This window comes from Nycticebus coucang, chromosome 1, assembly GCF_027406575.1.
Source record: "Nycticebus coucang isolate mNycCou1 chromosome 1, mNycCou1.pri, whole genome shotgun sequence".
Classification (NCBI taxonomy): Eukaryota; Metazoa; Chordata; class Mammalia; order Primates; family Lorisidae; genus Nycticebus; species Nycticebus coucang.
The window spans coordinates 25,968,031-25,984,832 of NC_069780.1; the positions used below are offsets into that span (position 1 = coordinate 25,968,031).

The 16,802-nt window shown below is 36.9% G+C and overlaps 1 non-coding gene across 1 annotated transcript; it reads right to left on the reverse strand.

The window, feature by feature from the left end:
• Nucleotides 1-16,528: 16,528 nt before the first annotated feature.
• LOC128592898 (U7 small nuclear RNA) lies at nt 16,529-16,590 on the reverse strand. The gene has a single exon (XR_008382113.1). It is a non-coding gene; the product is annotated as a U7 small nuclear RNA (small nuclear RNA).
• Nucleotides 16,591-16,802: the final 212 nt, after the last annotated feature.

A 16,802-nucleotide genomic window follows, 5' to 3' on the forward strand; every position in this document is an offset into this window, starting at 1 on the left:
TGCAAATATTAGATTGCACCCCCTTACTCTTATGTCTTCTTTATACATCTTCTTGGAGCCTTTATCATGCCAAATTTCCAATGAGTTAAACTTCCTCAAGTTCTTGGAATCCCTTTTTGAAGGATCATTGTGAGATACTCTGGGATAAGTGCTAAAACACATATTTATAATTAAATAGTAAGATACCCTGATGTATTATTATGTTCCATATTTGTCCTAGACACTAGGACTCAGAATCAAGGCATATATTCAGTGGTATGAAAAGCATAGTTTGAAGGAAAATTTGTTTAAATCTGATGCCTGTCTACCTGGACCCACAACCCAACTCTGACACTTGTTAGCTGTGCGACTCCAGCAAGAAACTTAAACTTTCTGTGCCTCTGTTCCCTCATCTGGAAAATAAGATTCTTTAATAACAGAAATCTTTGGGGTGGGGGTGTTTGGAACATTAAAAATTGCAAATTATTTATAAGAGTGCTTGGCATACATTAGTGCTGCATAAATATTTGTTAACTAGCAATCAAACTAAATCTGTGGTTAATATCGTGGTTTCTCTTTTGATACAGCTCCTGGGTGTCGCACCTTTATCTGTTTTATTAATATAATATACTAAGTCATTTGTGGGTAGCATACTTTTTTGGTACTATATAAATGATATCAAAGGGTAGTGTTTCAAAATGAAGAGGCCGGGTAAAAAGGAATTTTCAAAATCAGCCTTATCCATCGGTGTTCCTAGAGAGAGTTCAGGGAAATAAGTGCTCTCTGCCAGTGTAATATGAACAAAGTGGATGGAGTCCTCTCAATGGACCTGGCAGGGTACTGGGGTCAGCTTGTGATACTCTCCTCCAAACTTAGTAGCATCTAACTCTGCCTGCTCTGACCTTAGATTAAACAAAAACATTTACGACATCAGCCTGATTTCCCAAGAAAACTTTCCTACTGGGATAAAGAACTATTGTGGGAATGTTTTATTCCTTTTAATGGTATTGTTGGTGCATCTATTTTTCCCTTCTCACTGTGGGTGCCATAAGTTAATTTACCAGGGTTTATAAATACTGAATAAATTGATAGAAACATGTTTTCATACCAGTAAAGATACAGAAGAAAAGGTTGCAGAGACGGCTGAAAGATCAACCTCCGTGCACACAACCAGGTGACGTGGTCTTGATTAGAACAGCAAGTCAGCTAAGGTTTCGTTGCCAGGGGGCTGTTCTTTACAGGTATGTTTGGTAATGAAGGCATTACTTGAGGAAATGGAGAAAACCTGACAAGAGAACAGGCGGGCGACAATAATTAAATCAAGATGGAGACCAGGTTTGGAACCTGCCAGTGTTAATGAAGATTTATTCCCTAGTGACATTTGATCAGATCTACTGGGTAGATTCTTAGAATTCATTAGTTAAGGACATAAAGGGGTCTGTCTGATTAAAGAGGGGAAAAACAGTAGGGAGCATCCATAAATTACTGTAGCTCAATTAGGTGCAGACAGTTTAGTGAGTGTTTATTACTAGTACAAAGGAAGACTTTCCAATTAGATTAAAAGGTTTTGAAAACAACAGTTATAGGCACAGTGATTTAGGCCAATGGCTGGAATAATGCATTGTGAGAAACTTCATTGATTATAAGTAAACTGTAAGTTATTGGTAGTGTTCATTGTTTATCAGTTGAAGCCCTGCTGTAAAGTACATTTTTCCTCACAAGATCAATGAGAGGATCAGGCTAATTTCTTCTTGCCCTGAAAATTGATAAGACTATAAAGGGCAGCTATACCACTGCTGAAAATACCAGCATGATTTATTCAGGTTAATCATCAAGAAAGTGACAGTGCATAAATCACTGGGACTGTACCTTTCCACGCTGGGCCCTTCAGGCTGGCTTCACTGTCATGAGTTGGGCCAAAGAAAGACAAAAAGAAGCCTGGGGTTTCATCAGACAAAGCCTTTAGCACACCAAGCTGCCATAAGCTATTATAAAACTGGAAATGGCATGAAACCAGGGAAAAGTTGCATGAATACCTTCTCTGATAGTGACTGCTAGGATTTATGAGAAGGGTTTGGTGGGATGATGCCTGAGACGCAGGCTGGCAGCTCATGTGCCTTGTCATCTTGAAGTGTGCATATGACTTCGAGGAGTGCTGACCACGCTGGGAATTCCTCCACTAGGTTGGAGGTTTGGGAGTAGGCATTTCATTGGCTACAAACTACTGCTTTCTCACTACATGTGATTATACATGAGAAAGAAAAGCAAAGATCTGATAGCTGAGTCCTGGATTCTGCAGATGCAAGAAATACCAATGTATGCTGCATGTAGATGATACGATGTAAATGTGCATTATAAACATTCTGCATAAAGAATGGACAGACATTTTTTCCTTAAAACCCTGTCCTTTAAAAAGTAATTTGTAGTAAGCAATAGTCCTTTTTCATTGCTTTATGGAATAACATCCTAAATATGTTCTTCTAATAGATTTGCCCCTTATGCTTTGATTCTTTCTCTTCTACTTTTTCTAACTTTCACTTTTCTAACTGATATTTTGAATCAGGAAACAGCAATTTTATGACATCCAAGGAGCAGAATAAGAAAACAAGCTAGCACTCCATCTGTTGTGACATTTAGTATTTGCTTTTCCTAAGAAACTGCTTAGTGAATCGATTTCATATTGGCATTAAGAAATTAAAATCTTATTTCATTTTACAGATGTGCGTACACATGCACACACACACACACTTCCCCTGGAATCAGACTGCCTGGTTGGAACAGCTGAATTGCTCATCCAGCTGCATCTATGCAACATGGACAAGTTCCTTACTTCCTTTAGAACTCAGTTTGCTTGTCTTCCAAATGGAGATAATAGTCCTTATCATATGTGGTTGTTAAAAGGAATAATGGGAGCAATGCATGTAAAGTGCTCCCCTGATACCTGGTACACGTGTGTAGGAAATGCTAAATAAATGTCAAATTTTTTATTTGTATTATACTTTTATGTCTTTCTATAACTACATTGAATAATTATTTGTTGATGCAATGTAAATATTTTCTTATCTTTCACAAAACTAGTCAACTATGTATAACAATAGAGAATTCACTTCTCTTTGCTTTTAAAGTGAATGTTCTTAATAGAAGTGATACAGTACTCCTGTAAGCTGGGCCACATAGTCAGGGGTTCAGAAGTTAGAACGATTTGAATAAAAGTCTTCAATAAACTTGATGCCTGAGAAATCAGCATCCTTCAGAGGATGAGTCTGGGTCACCAAATGCATTAAGAGTTACTTTGTGCTAAACAGTCCTTGAAGCAGAGGGAAATCAGTGATTGGTAAAAGACATACTAGTCTGCTTTGATTGTGAACAGAAGAAGGGGGAGAAGTTATGAATAGAAGCCAGCAGAAGATTGAGAGCCAAAGCCCTGCCTAGACATCAGAGAAAAGGGCCATTATTCATGTACTAAGTACACGAACGAGGTGCTCAGGGAATGATTGTTTCCCCCTTGTTTGTAAACTGTACCAACACCGGCCCCCCAGGACTAAGAACTCTATTACAGGCTTCCTGGAAGAAAGCGTTCATAACATGGTTAAGCTGGACATCCTACTGAGTATTTGAATTAAATACATTTTTTTGGTCTTACTAGTAATAATATTTCAGAGAAATAAATGCTTTGCAGAAAACAGGCCTAATGCACTTCCACTAATAACTTCTGCCTGAAACAGAGATATTTTGAACTTATGAAATAAACCAGCATATTACTTTCATTTCTGGTTCTAGGTAAATATCTATTTATGTTCTCAGACATTGTACAGAAGAGCCATCTAAAACATATTTATTGGGATTTACTCTTTAGGGAGAATGCAAAATTGCCAGAAACTCTTCAGATATCTACCCATTTGGATCAGAGAACACAGGGAGCTATGGACAATCAATTTTGCTATCTGAAAATGTTAGGCATCTTGAAATAATACACGGACAAGGCTCCTACTGAAAATCACTAGCAGTCTACACAATCAACTTTGAAACTATCAGTCACATTTTGTCATGGAATCTTGTCCTCGATGTCTTTGGAATAACAACAACAACTATTCATTTGTTCATAGGGACAATCTTTATTTTCATTCTGTGCCACTGTTTCTTCTATGATAAATTGCTGAAATTGTCTTATAAACGGTTGCATTGTTTTCTTTTCCTTTATTCAAATACATGATCCTAAAATCTTTCAAAAGCTACCATTTGCTGAGCATACTGTCTGTTTGACATCGTAGTGAAGGCCTGACAGAGAGAATCTAATCTAATCCTCACAGAGTTCTTGGAAGTTAGCAGGTGATGTGGATCAGCTCCTTTAACTTTATTCTAACACCCTCCCAGTGCACCTTCCTGGATTCAGAAGTGAGCAAGCTAAACACCACCTCCCCAGACTCAATTCCTGCCACGCTTTCAGACATTGTCTATACATTGTTCACGTGCATTTGTGTGAAACTTGACTCAGAACTGAAAGAAGTCAAGCGAGCTACAGAACAATTTTTCTGTTGTAAACGATAGCAGAGATTTTGTCGTTCTGGACCTGAGAGGTGTAGTGGGGACTTACCCTGGCGGTGGCTGCCTGGCCATGGCAGGAGCAGTGGTGTCCATGGCGGTCCAGGTCTGCAGTGTGGATTTACACATCATTTTTAAAAACTCAGTAAAAAGACTATTTTCTTCAGCCCAATCATTCCTTCCAAAGGTCATTTAAGATTCTGCATTAACTCTCTTTACACTTACACTAGCCAGAATGGACTATGCAGCTGAGCACTAACTATTTATAAGTACATTCCCACTGACTATATTTGATATACCCAGGTTAAATTTCTGTTAAATTTACACAAGTGGTAAGTGGTAGTTTGACATTCAAATCTAGGAAGAACTTTCTGAATCATTCTTTTAACCATTCAGGTATATAATGGTTGTTGCTTTCACTACTCCATTCTTCCCTTATTCATGTATAATACATTCCTTATGGCTAAAGTCCAAATTTTGATTGTTACCCAAAGCTTTTTTAGCTTCCTCCATGCTCCTTTCTTGTGTGTGTATTTTTCTCCTCCACAGCACCCAACATGAGTCATTCTGAACTTATTCTTGGCCTTGCTCTTCTATGTCATTTTCACCATAATACTTTCATCTAGAATTCTTCTCATTCACTTAACTTCCTCAAGTTCTGTTCATATTTTGGAGAAATTATTTGTCAATTATATGTTCCTCTGAGAAAACTGTAGCACAGTGATTCTTTCTTCTTAATTTCATACCCCTTATAGTATATCGTTTCTTTGCTAATTAAATACATAGTGCATTGTTATATGTCACTTTTGTTATGTGTATTGAATTCTTAAAATTTGTGTCCATCTTATCTCCATGGCTAGATAAGAAGGTTACTGGTACATGGGTTTCTTATAGTTCACTAAATCCTGCTTATCAACATAGACAGATGTCCAGGTGACTTGCTTCTTTTTGCTCACGTAATGACTTTACAGTTACTGTTTTTACGCTATAACTCCCACAGGTTTTCCCTGGAGAGATTCTTAAATGCAGACTCCTCAGATTTACTCTGAAAAACTTTTACTCATTAGGGCTGGGACTTGAAGAATTTGCATTTTTAACATGCCCCAGTGTACAGCAAATGCTGCTAATCTTGGGACAACACTTTGGTATGGTTGTAAGAACAACAGTAATTTCTAAAACATTTTTACAAATTCTCTTCACAAATAACTATTTCATTTGATCCCCACAATAGCTATGTTAGGTTTCTAGTATTGGAGATATAAATTTAAAATCCACTTTTTAAAATACAGAAAGGATATATACAAAGTATAAATGATTCTTCCTGGTCACACTGCTGATAAGGAGCAGAGCCAGATTTCTAACTCACATCCATGAATTCCAAATTCTCTTCTTTTTCCTGACATAATACTGCCACTTCCCTTTTTTGAAGTTTGAAACTAGTACATAGCAAATAATTCATTGTTAAACTAATTTTTTTTTTTTGCCATCATGGAGCTGAGAAATAGTTTTATCATAAAGTAGATTTATTTAATAAAATTCAATTATATTAATTTGAGGTTGAGTGAGTGAAAAAATAACAATTCTATACATTTCTCATCAGGTCAAAAATTTTATGGAAGAGAAAAGGGAGAGTGGAAATGAAAAATTAGAGCATATATATTCATATCTCCTTGCTGATCCAGAAGATGCTAGATAACAGCATACATAAGTCAAGACTATTTTGGTTGCAAATGTCAGAAACCCAACCATTTTAAGCACTAAAGGGAAGTTCTGGAGGTTGACTTCACTTAAGGTAGTATCTAGGTATTTGAACAATACTTCTAATATTTTTATTTTCTTTTTATTTATCAGCAATTATTTTTCTGATCTGGAGAATTCTTATATAAACTACAACATCATTTAGCCAGACAGCCACCAGTTGCTCCAGTTATGAGTCTTAGTAGTTAATACACCTCGTAAGAAAGAGAGATTGTCTTTCCCCACAGTTCAGAAGAGTTGCCACACTCACATCTAGTTGCTCTGATTAGGCCAGTCTGAGTAACATACCCACCCAACAACCAATTATTATGACACTTTAAAGTACAGAATACCCAAGTGAGACATGAGGGCTGAATATAGTTAATGGGTAGTTAAAAAAAAATTAGGAAACCATTATCAGAGTCAGGAAGTTTTCCTACATAGGCAAATACAAAGATGGTAATAGGCCACTACATATTTGGGTAAAAATGATTGAAAATGAAATATTAATCTCCATTTAAGAAGACATTATGTTGGTTTGGGGAGTTTAAAGTTATGCATGTGGATAAAAGTATGCTGATTCAATGTTTTTCAAAAAGCCTTTTATGAGGGCAATTAAAATTAATCATTTTAAAATTACTATTATATTTTTCTAGAAGATAAGAACAACAAAAATAACACAAGTAGAAATAAAAGGGCACACCTGTGAAGAGAAAAATACCATTACTTACATTTTTCAGGTATCACAACTAAAATTTGTTCCAAATATTTTCTCCCTCCTTCCTTACTGGACTGTTACACATTTCTATCTTTCATTATGTGATATTTGGTGCTTTCCTATGGAAGAAATATTATTTCCAATCTCCATGACACTCTGCTTGTACAAATGAATATGGCCAATGGAATATGAGTAGAAGAGAGAGTATGTCAGTTGTGAGCAGAAGCTTTAAGGAACATTGCAGATTTTTTTGAGTTTCTTTTCCTCTGTCACAAGAATAGCATGTTCTTGCTAGGACTTACAGGCTCTATTTCCAACCTGTATTCTGGAATAAAGAAAAATGTTGGGTAAGAGCAGCACTACTGCTGACAAAAGGGTAATACAGAACATGAGCAAGGAAAAAAACAAGAACAACAAAATCCCCTTATTTTTAGAATTTATGGGAGATTTTGAGAAGGGATCACTTGTTACAGGAACCTAATGGAAAAACAAAAAACAACCTGATGACATAAAGTTTGTTAAATGGCCTGGAGAAAGGGGTGCAAAGTTTTCCCTTCAATTTGTAGGTAACACTGAGCCATTTTTTAATAAAATAAAAACAAGTAAATTACCTCAGCATTTGCTAAGTCTCAAGCATTATGCAGAGAGCACTTTCCTACTTTATTTTCAGGATCTTATTTAGTCCTCTCCAAAACCCTATTAAAAAGTTACTAATCACTGCTGGAGCAAGATGGAGGCCGAATAACAGCTTCCCTGCAACTGGGCACCATGAATCTGGGGAGATAAGACTCCAGGCATCTCTGGCTGGTGGGATCTGCCTATAATCATCCCTTTGAGGATACAGGGAGACAGCGAGGGACTTCTGGACCCCAAGAGGAGGAAAAAAACAGTGGAAAACTGCCAAGTGGTTGCGTGATTTCAATTGGTCTAATCTCGCGGGCAGCTATAAGTACAGCAACAGTGAGACTGCAAACCAGAAAGGCCTTACATGTGAACTGTTTTGGTGTTTTGGGACTTGGCAGTCAGTTGAACTGCCTTGGGGAGAGCTTGAGCAGGAGTGTGGAGAACTCTGGGCATTGTCTAGGGCCCTAGACTGAGCTGCTGAGCTGGACAAAGCTAATAGTATATGGCTATGGGCCACAGGGAGCCATTGTGAGAGAACTGACCCAGCAAGCTCCGCCCTCAGGGTTGCAGAGCAAGGATCAGGCAGGAGCTGGTAACCTAGTGACTAAGCAGCCTAAAGGCAGGGACTGAGCCACCTTACAGCCTTAACCCTCAGGGGCAGAGTGAGACCGGTTTTGGCACACTGGGTAAGTGGATAGCCACTTCAGCAGTGATCCGAGGGACAAGCACTTTCCTGGCAAAGCTTCTGCTTAGCCAAGTTTAGAAGTTTAAAGTGCCTTTTAAGAGGGCTGAAGAGAGATTTAGGGTGTCCACCCTGCGGGTTTTGAGAAATCAGTGGAGGCCTCCAGTCGTATCAGCATTGTGATTAACATCTCATACCCCAGAAGACCACCTGTTGCCCAGACAATATTGAACAAGATATATATATGCTTTGCTTTTGGTTATTGTTTTTTTGTTGTTGTTGTAGTTCTTTGTTTGTTTTTTATTTTGTTCTTGTCTTTGTTGTTTTGTTTTTTAATTTCAACCATTTTTCCATAACGATTTTTTCTTTTCTTTCTCCATGTTTTTAGTTTAAATACAATTTCCTATTACTGCCTTTTTTTGATAATTGCAACTTAATTTTTGTTAGTGTTTCTAACCCTATTATTTGGTTTTTCACCAAATTTTATCCTGTAAAGTTTTCTGTTTGTTTGTTTGTTTGTTTTGGTTTGATTTATAGCATTTTTGTCTTACCTCTCTACTTGGTGGAGGTGGGGTACTGTGTCCAATCACATTAGCAAAGAGCTGTTGACCTCAAGGGAACCACCCAACCGGGGACACCCAGAGGTTGGGGTTCTTTAAAGATTGTGTCAAAGTACCCTACTGTACACCTATATTGCTCTGTTTCCCTCTTTCTGTGCCTCTCTTCTTTTTGTCAATATTCACTTTTACCCACCCCCTCTCCTTTCTGTATTTTCTTTTTGTTCTGTCTTTCTTTCGTTTTCTTTATTCTATCCCTTTGTGCTCTTCAACCTTCCCATCCTTCTGGTCCTGTACCAAAAGGACTCATCAAAACCTAAGTCCAGAGACACGTGAACTTAAAGAGCAAGAGGAAGTGAAAGGAAAATTAGGGTAAGGAAACAGATAAAAGAAATCACTCATGAGAAAGAATCAGCAGAAAGCTCCAGGCAACATGAAGAACCAGTCCAGAGCAACCCCTCCAAGAGACCATGAGGTAGCTACTACAGAGGATTCTACCTATAAAGAAATGTTAGGAATGGCAGAAAGGGAATTTAGAATACACATGATGAAAACAATGAAGGAAATAATGGAAACAATGAAGGAAATAATGGAACAAGGAAGGAAACTGCTAATAAAGTGGAAAATGACCAAAAGGAAATGCAAAAACAGAATCAAATAAGAGATGAATGATATGAAGAATATAGAAAGAATATAGCAGAGCTGAAGGAACTGAAACAGTCAGTTAGGGAACTTAAAGATGCAATGGAAAGTATCAGCAATAGGTTAGACCATGCAGAAGAAAGATTTCAGAGGTAGAGGACAAAGTTCTTGAGATAACTCAGATAGTAAAAGAGGCAGAAAAGAAGAGAGAGAAAGCAGAATGTTCACTGTCAGAATTATGGGACTTTATGAAACGTTCCAACATATGAGTTATAGGAATCCCAGAAGGAAAATAAGAATGCCCCAGAGGAATGGAAGCCATACTAGAGAATATTATAAAAGAAAATTTCCCAAATATCACCAAAGATTCTGACACACTGCTTTCAGATGGATATCAGACCCCAGGTCACCTCAACTCTCACCAAGCTTCTCCAAGGCACATGGTGATGAACCTGTCCAAAGTCAAGACAAAAGAAAAGATTCTACAAGCTGCCAGGAGTAAGTGCCAGTTGCCCTACAGGGACAAATCTATCAGAGTCACTCCAGACTTCTCTAATGAAACTTTCCAAGCAAGAAGACAATGGTCATCTACCTTTAATCTACTTAAACAGAACAATTTCCAGCCCAGAATTCTGTACCCTGCTAAGCTAAGCTTTAAAATTGATGGAGAAATCAAATCATTTATGGATATACAGACATTGAGGAAATTCGCCACAATAAGACCAGCTCTACAGAACATACTTCAACCTGTTCTACATACTGACCATTACAATGAATCAGCAGCAAAGTAAGAACTCAGAAATTGAAGGACAGAACCTAACCTCCACATTGATGCAAAAGATAAAACTAAGCAATGGACTCTCACCAAATAAGATGAATAGAAAACTACCACACTTATCAATTATCTCAATAGATGTTAATGGCTTGAATTCCCCACTGAAGAGACATAGATTGGCTGACTGGATTAAAAAACACAAGCCATCCATTTGCTGTCTGCAAGAAACACACCTGGCTTCAAAAGACAAATTAAAACTCTGACTCAAGGGTTGAAAGGCAATTTTTCAGGCAAATGGAATTCAGAAGAAAAGAGAAATTGCAAACTTATTTTCAGATACATGTGGATTTAAAGCAACTAAAGTCAAAAAAGACAAAGATGGTCACTTTATATTGGTCAAGGGAAAAATACAACAAGAAGACATTTCAATTCTAAATATTTATGCACCCAATTTAAATGCTCCCAGATTCTTGAAACAGACCTTACTCAGTCTGAGCAATATGATATCTGATAATATCATAATAATGGGACTTTAACACTCCTCTTACAGAGCTGGACATATCCTTTAAACAGAAATTAAACAAAGATATAAGAGATTTAAATGAGACCCTAGAACAACTGTGCTTGGTAGATGAATATAGAGCACTCCATCCCAAAGACAAAGAATATACATTCTTCTCATCACCCCATGGACCATTCTCCAAAATTGATCATATCCTGGGACACAAAACAAATATCAACAGAATAAAAAGAATTGAAATTTTACCTTGTATCTTCTCAGACCATAAGGCACTAAATGTGGAACTCAACTCTAACAAAAACGTTCAACCCCACACAAGGATATGGAAATTAAACAACCTTCTGTTGAATAACAGATGGGTGAAGGAAGAAATAAAACAGGAAATCATTAACTTCCTTGAGCATAACAACAATGAAGACACAAGCTACCAAAACCTGTGGGATACTGCAAAAGCAGTTTTCAGAGGAAAATTTCTCACTTTAGATGCCTACATTCGAAAAACAGAAATAGAACACATCAACAAACTTACAAACCATCTTATGGAATTAGAAAAAGAAGAACAATATAAGGCTAATGTCAGTAGAAGAAAAGAAATATCCAAAATCAAATCAGAGATCAATGAAATTGAAAACAAAAGAATCATTCAGAAAATTAATGAAACAAGGAGTTGGTTTTTTGAAAAAATAAATAAAATAGATAAACCATTGGCCAGACTAATGAGGAACAGAAAAGTAAAATCTCTAGTAACCTCAATCAGAAATGATAAAGGGGAAATAACAACTGATCCCACAGAGATACAAGAGATCATCTCTGAATACTACCAGAAACTCTATGCCCAGAAATTTGACAACGTGAAGGAAACCGATCAATATTTGGAATCACACCCTCTCCCTAGACTTAGCCAGGAAGAAATAGACCTCCTGAACAGACCAATTTCAAGCACTGAGATTAAAGAAACAATAAAAAAATCTTCCAACCAAAGAATGCCCTGGTCTAGATGGCTTCACACCAGAATTCGATCAAACCTTCAAGGGAGAGCTTATTCCTGTACTGCAGAAATTATTCCAAAAAATTGAGGAAGAAGGAATCTTCCCCAACATGTGCTATGAAGTAAACCGCACTCTGATAACAAAACCTGGAAAAGACCCAACCAAATAGGAGAATTTCAAACCAATCTCACTCATGAATATAGATGCAAAAATTCTCAACAAAATTCTAGCCAATAGATTACAGCTTATCATCAAAAAAGTCATTCATCATGATCAAGTAGGCTTCATCCCAGGGATGCAAGGCTGGTTTAACATACGCAAGTCCATAAACATTATCCACCATATTAACAGAGGCAAAAATAAAGATCATTTGATCCTCTCAATAGATGCAGAAAAATCATTCGATAAAATCCAGTATCCTTTTCTAATTAGAACACTGAGGAGTATAGGCATAGGTGGCACATTTCTAAAACTGATTGAAGCTATCTATGACAAACCCACAGCTAATATTTTACTGAATGGAGTAAAACTCAAAGCTTTTCCTCTTAGAACTGGAACCAGACAAGGTTGTCCTCTGTCACCTTTACTATTCAATATAGCGCTGGAAGTTCTAGCCAATACAGTTAGGCAAGACAGGGGAATAAATGGAATCCAAATGGGAGCAGAGGAGGTCAAACTCTCCCTCTTTGCTGACGACATGATCTTATACTTAGAGAACCCCAAAGACTCAACCACAAGACTCCTAGAAGTCATCAAAAAATACAGTCATGTTTCAGGATATAAAATCAATGTCCACAAGTCAGTAGCCTTTGTATATGCCAATAACAGTCAAGAAGAGAAGCTAATTAAGGACACAACTCCCTTCACCATAGTTTCAAAGCAAATGAAATACCTAGGAATATACCTAACGAAGGAGGGGAAGGACCTCTATAAAGAAAATTATAAAATCCTCAGAAAGGAAATAGCAGAGTAGATTAACAAATGGAAGAACATACCATGCTCATGGATGGGAAGAATCAACACTGTTAAAATGTCTATACTTCCCAAAGCAATCTATCTATTCCATGCCATTCCTATTAACATACCAACATCATACTTTCAAGTTTTGGAAAAAATGATTTGGCGTTTCGTATGGAACCGGAAAAAAAAAACATATACATAAGGCAGTTCTTAGTAATAAAAATAAAGCAAGGGGCATCACCATCCCAGATTTTAGGCTGTACTACAAAGCCATAGTGTCAAGACAGCATGGCACTGGCACAAAAATAGAGACATAGACAGTTGGAATCGAATAGAAAACCAGGAAATGAAACTAACATCTTACAATCACCTAATCTTTGATAAACCAAACAAGAATATACCTTGGGGGAAAGACTCTCTATTCAATAAATGGTATTGGGAGAACTGGATATCCACATGTAAAAGACTGAAACTGGACCCCCACCTTTCCCCACTCACAAAAATAGATTCAGGATGGATAAAGGACTTAAATTTAAGGCATGAAACAATAAAAATTCTCAAAGAAAGCATAGCATAGGAAAAACACTGGAAGATATTGGCCTGGGGAAAGACTTCATGAAGAAGACGGCCATAGCAATTGAAACAACAACAAAAATAAACAAATGGGACTTCATTAAACTGAAAAGCTTCTGTACAGCTAAGGAGACAACCAAAGCAAAGAGACAACCTACACAATGGGAAAGGATATTTGCATATTTTGAATCAGACAAAAGCTTAATAACTAGGATCTATAGAGAACTCAAATTAATCCACATGAAAAAAACAACAATCCCATATATCAATGGGCAAGAGACATGAATAGAACCTTCTCTAAAGAAGACAGACGAATGGCTAACAAACATATGAAAAAATGTTCATCATCCCTATTAGAGAAATACAAATGAAAACCACCCTGAATACTATCTAACACCAGTGAGAATGACCCACATCACAAAATCTCAAAACTGCAGATGCTGGCGTGGATGTGGAGAGAAGGGACCACTTTTACACTGCTGGTGGGACTGCAAACTACTGCAACCTTTCTGGAAGGAAGTATGGAGAAACCTCAAAGCACTCAAGCTAGACCTCCTATTTCATCCAGTAATCCTATTACTGGGCATCTACCCAGAAGGGAAAAAATCCTTTTATCATGCAGACAGTTTATTGTACTAGACAGTTTATTGCTGCTGAATTTACAATCACCAAAATGTGGAAACAGCCTAAATGCCCACTAACCCAGGAATGGATTAACAAGCTGTGGTACATGTATACCATGGAATACTATTCAGCTATTAAAAAAAATGGAGACTTTACATCCTTCGTATTAACCTGGATGGAAGTGGAAGACATTATTCTTAGTAAAGCATCACAAGAGTGGAGAAGCAGGAATCCTATCTACTCAATTTCGATATGAGGACAATTAATGACAATTAAGGTCATGGGTGGGGAGGAAAAGCAGAGAGAGGAAAGGAGGGAGAGGGGTGGGGCCTTGGTGTGTGTCACACTTTCTGGGGGCAAGACATGATTGCAAGAGGGATTTTACCTAAAAAATGCAATCAGTGTAACCTGGTTTATTGTACCCTCAATGAATCCCCAACAATAAAATAAATAAATAAATAAATAAATAAATAAGAGGTGAGAAGAAGGGGGGGTGATGGGTGATGGTGATCTCTCACTTAATGTGCACAATGTAAGGGTATGAGGAAATCCCTGGATGAAGGGCTCGACTACAACTTGAACATTGCCTAAGGAATGCAAACAATGTATCTTAACCATTTGCACCCTCACATTAATATGAAATAAAAAAAATACAAACTTAAAAGAAAAAAGTTATTAATCCCTTTGCAAGTAAAGAAATTCCCTTGCCCAAGGTTACATATTTACTACCAGACTGATTTTCAAGCCTTTGCTTCAACTGCTTGGCTTTCAAGCATGTATGAATTTTGGAGTGAATATATACCACGTGTTAATCCAAATAATGGTAATGGAACTGAGAGCCTTAAAAATGCAGGAAAGCTAAGAGATATGAATAAAATCTGAAAAGCCATGAATAGTATAAAAAAAGTTCTCAGTATAAGTAAATGTTCTCAAGTATAATTGTTCTCAAGTAAAAACATTCTCAAGTATAAGTTTTAGACTATAATGAGTTACTGTCTCTTGTTACTTGTTAATTTAGATTTAATAAAATTTTGGTATGGGTATAATTGTGGATCCCTTTTTTAAATTCATAGTCAAAATCCTAACTTCTACATATACAATCTCAAAATTTGATCTTATTTAGAAATTGGGTTGTTGCAGATGTAATTAGTTAATTCAAGATGAAGCTATATTGGAGTCAGGTGGCCCCTTATCCATTATGGTGGATGTTTTTATAAAGAGGGGAATTTGGACACAGACATGCCCACAGGGAGACTACCACACAAAGAGGAAGGCAGAGATCGGGCAAATACAAATAGATTATTAACTTAGAAAAACGTTGTAATCTTAAAAATACATCTCACTGCAAAGTAATAATAACATCAATAGAATAAAAAGAGATTTTTATAAAGTAAATAAGTCATAAAGCTATGAGATGCAGAGGACAACTGTGATATTGTTCACTCCAGTTTTGTGAAGCTGATTTCAGGAAGGAGGAAATCAGGTGAAAAGACTTATTTTAAAGAGTTAACAACATTGGAGGCTACTGTCATTATGCCTAAGACTAGAATAATTTTTCAGATTTAATTTTTAGAACTTTCCAAGAGTGTTGAATATCTCCTTATAAATATTGAGTTATAAAATGTAGGAATAGTGGAAAGGGCAGAGTACTTTGTCGTCACATGAAAGCAGTATATTTTTTCATGCCCTGTAGCCCTCAGCTAGAAATGGTGCCTTGATGGCAGGAGAGAGTTAATTCACATCCCAGATGTCTAACGTACTCCCTGCGAGTAGATTACTCATTGGCAGGAAAAGGTAATTCTTCATTTTAACCATTACCATAGCATTTTATATTGTCAAGTGCTATGTGGTTTTGCAATCCTTAGAATCCCCTGGTGAAGGAAAGGGGATGACAAATACAATTTTGTCTGATTTACAGACTAGGGAACAGGGACTCAGTCAGGAGACAAAGCCATCATTGGTAAGGGCCATCCCAGAAGGCAGGAGCTCCAGCTCAGGTGTCTGTTCATCATGTGGTATACAGGGGTAAACCTCAGGGATATCAGCTATGCATGCAAATTCTTATATTTCCTGGAACTATACCTTCCTACCCAAGATGATTCTGGCAGCAGTCATCTGTCAAAAAAACTAAAGGTACAAAGAAAGTTAAGTACAAATTGTATAACAATGTATTAGAATTTTAGCTGTTCAGAGTTAGACATATCTGCAACAGTAAAAAGGAACGCACTACAACTGAACATTGACTCTCTAAAACTATATCAGTAGGACCAAGGACAAATACTCTTTACCATTTGCACTGTTTGGACAAGTGAATCTAGTTAAAAGCATGGATGGAGGGATATCATATAGGGCCCAGGAAGTGCTTAGAAAAAATTAAAAGAATAAAATTTCCATTATTTATCTAAAAATCTATATGAATTTGAAAAAAACTTACTATTTCCACTTTGTCACTTAAGTATGTGATCAAAGTATGTCATGGTGTTTAGTCAAACAAGCATATTTTACCTACTCTTGCAGCATATAAACAGCATTTGTCAAGTGATTACCTGTAAAACAAAGTCTGGCTTTTTTTGTAATGGATATATATATATATTAGCATGGGAAGGAGGGATCTTCTGGTTGAGACCAGAAAACCTGCTAGACAAATTCTAAAAGAGTTATAATGGGTATTTTGAGGGAGCACTTTCATATTCAAATCCATAAACTAAAATTCTAGTTTTTGAAAACTGATAAAAATTTCCGAGTGAAACCTCTGAAAAAGCCCTTCAGATTACATCAAAATTAAAGTCTCAACTTGTATGTGGGGCATTAGCCTCCCAGGTCAGAGTGGCTGACTGGCTTTCAACTTTCTGAAAGTGAATGTTGGACATTTAATATCAG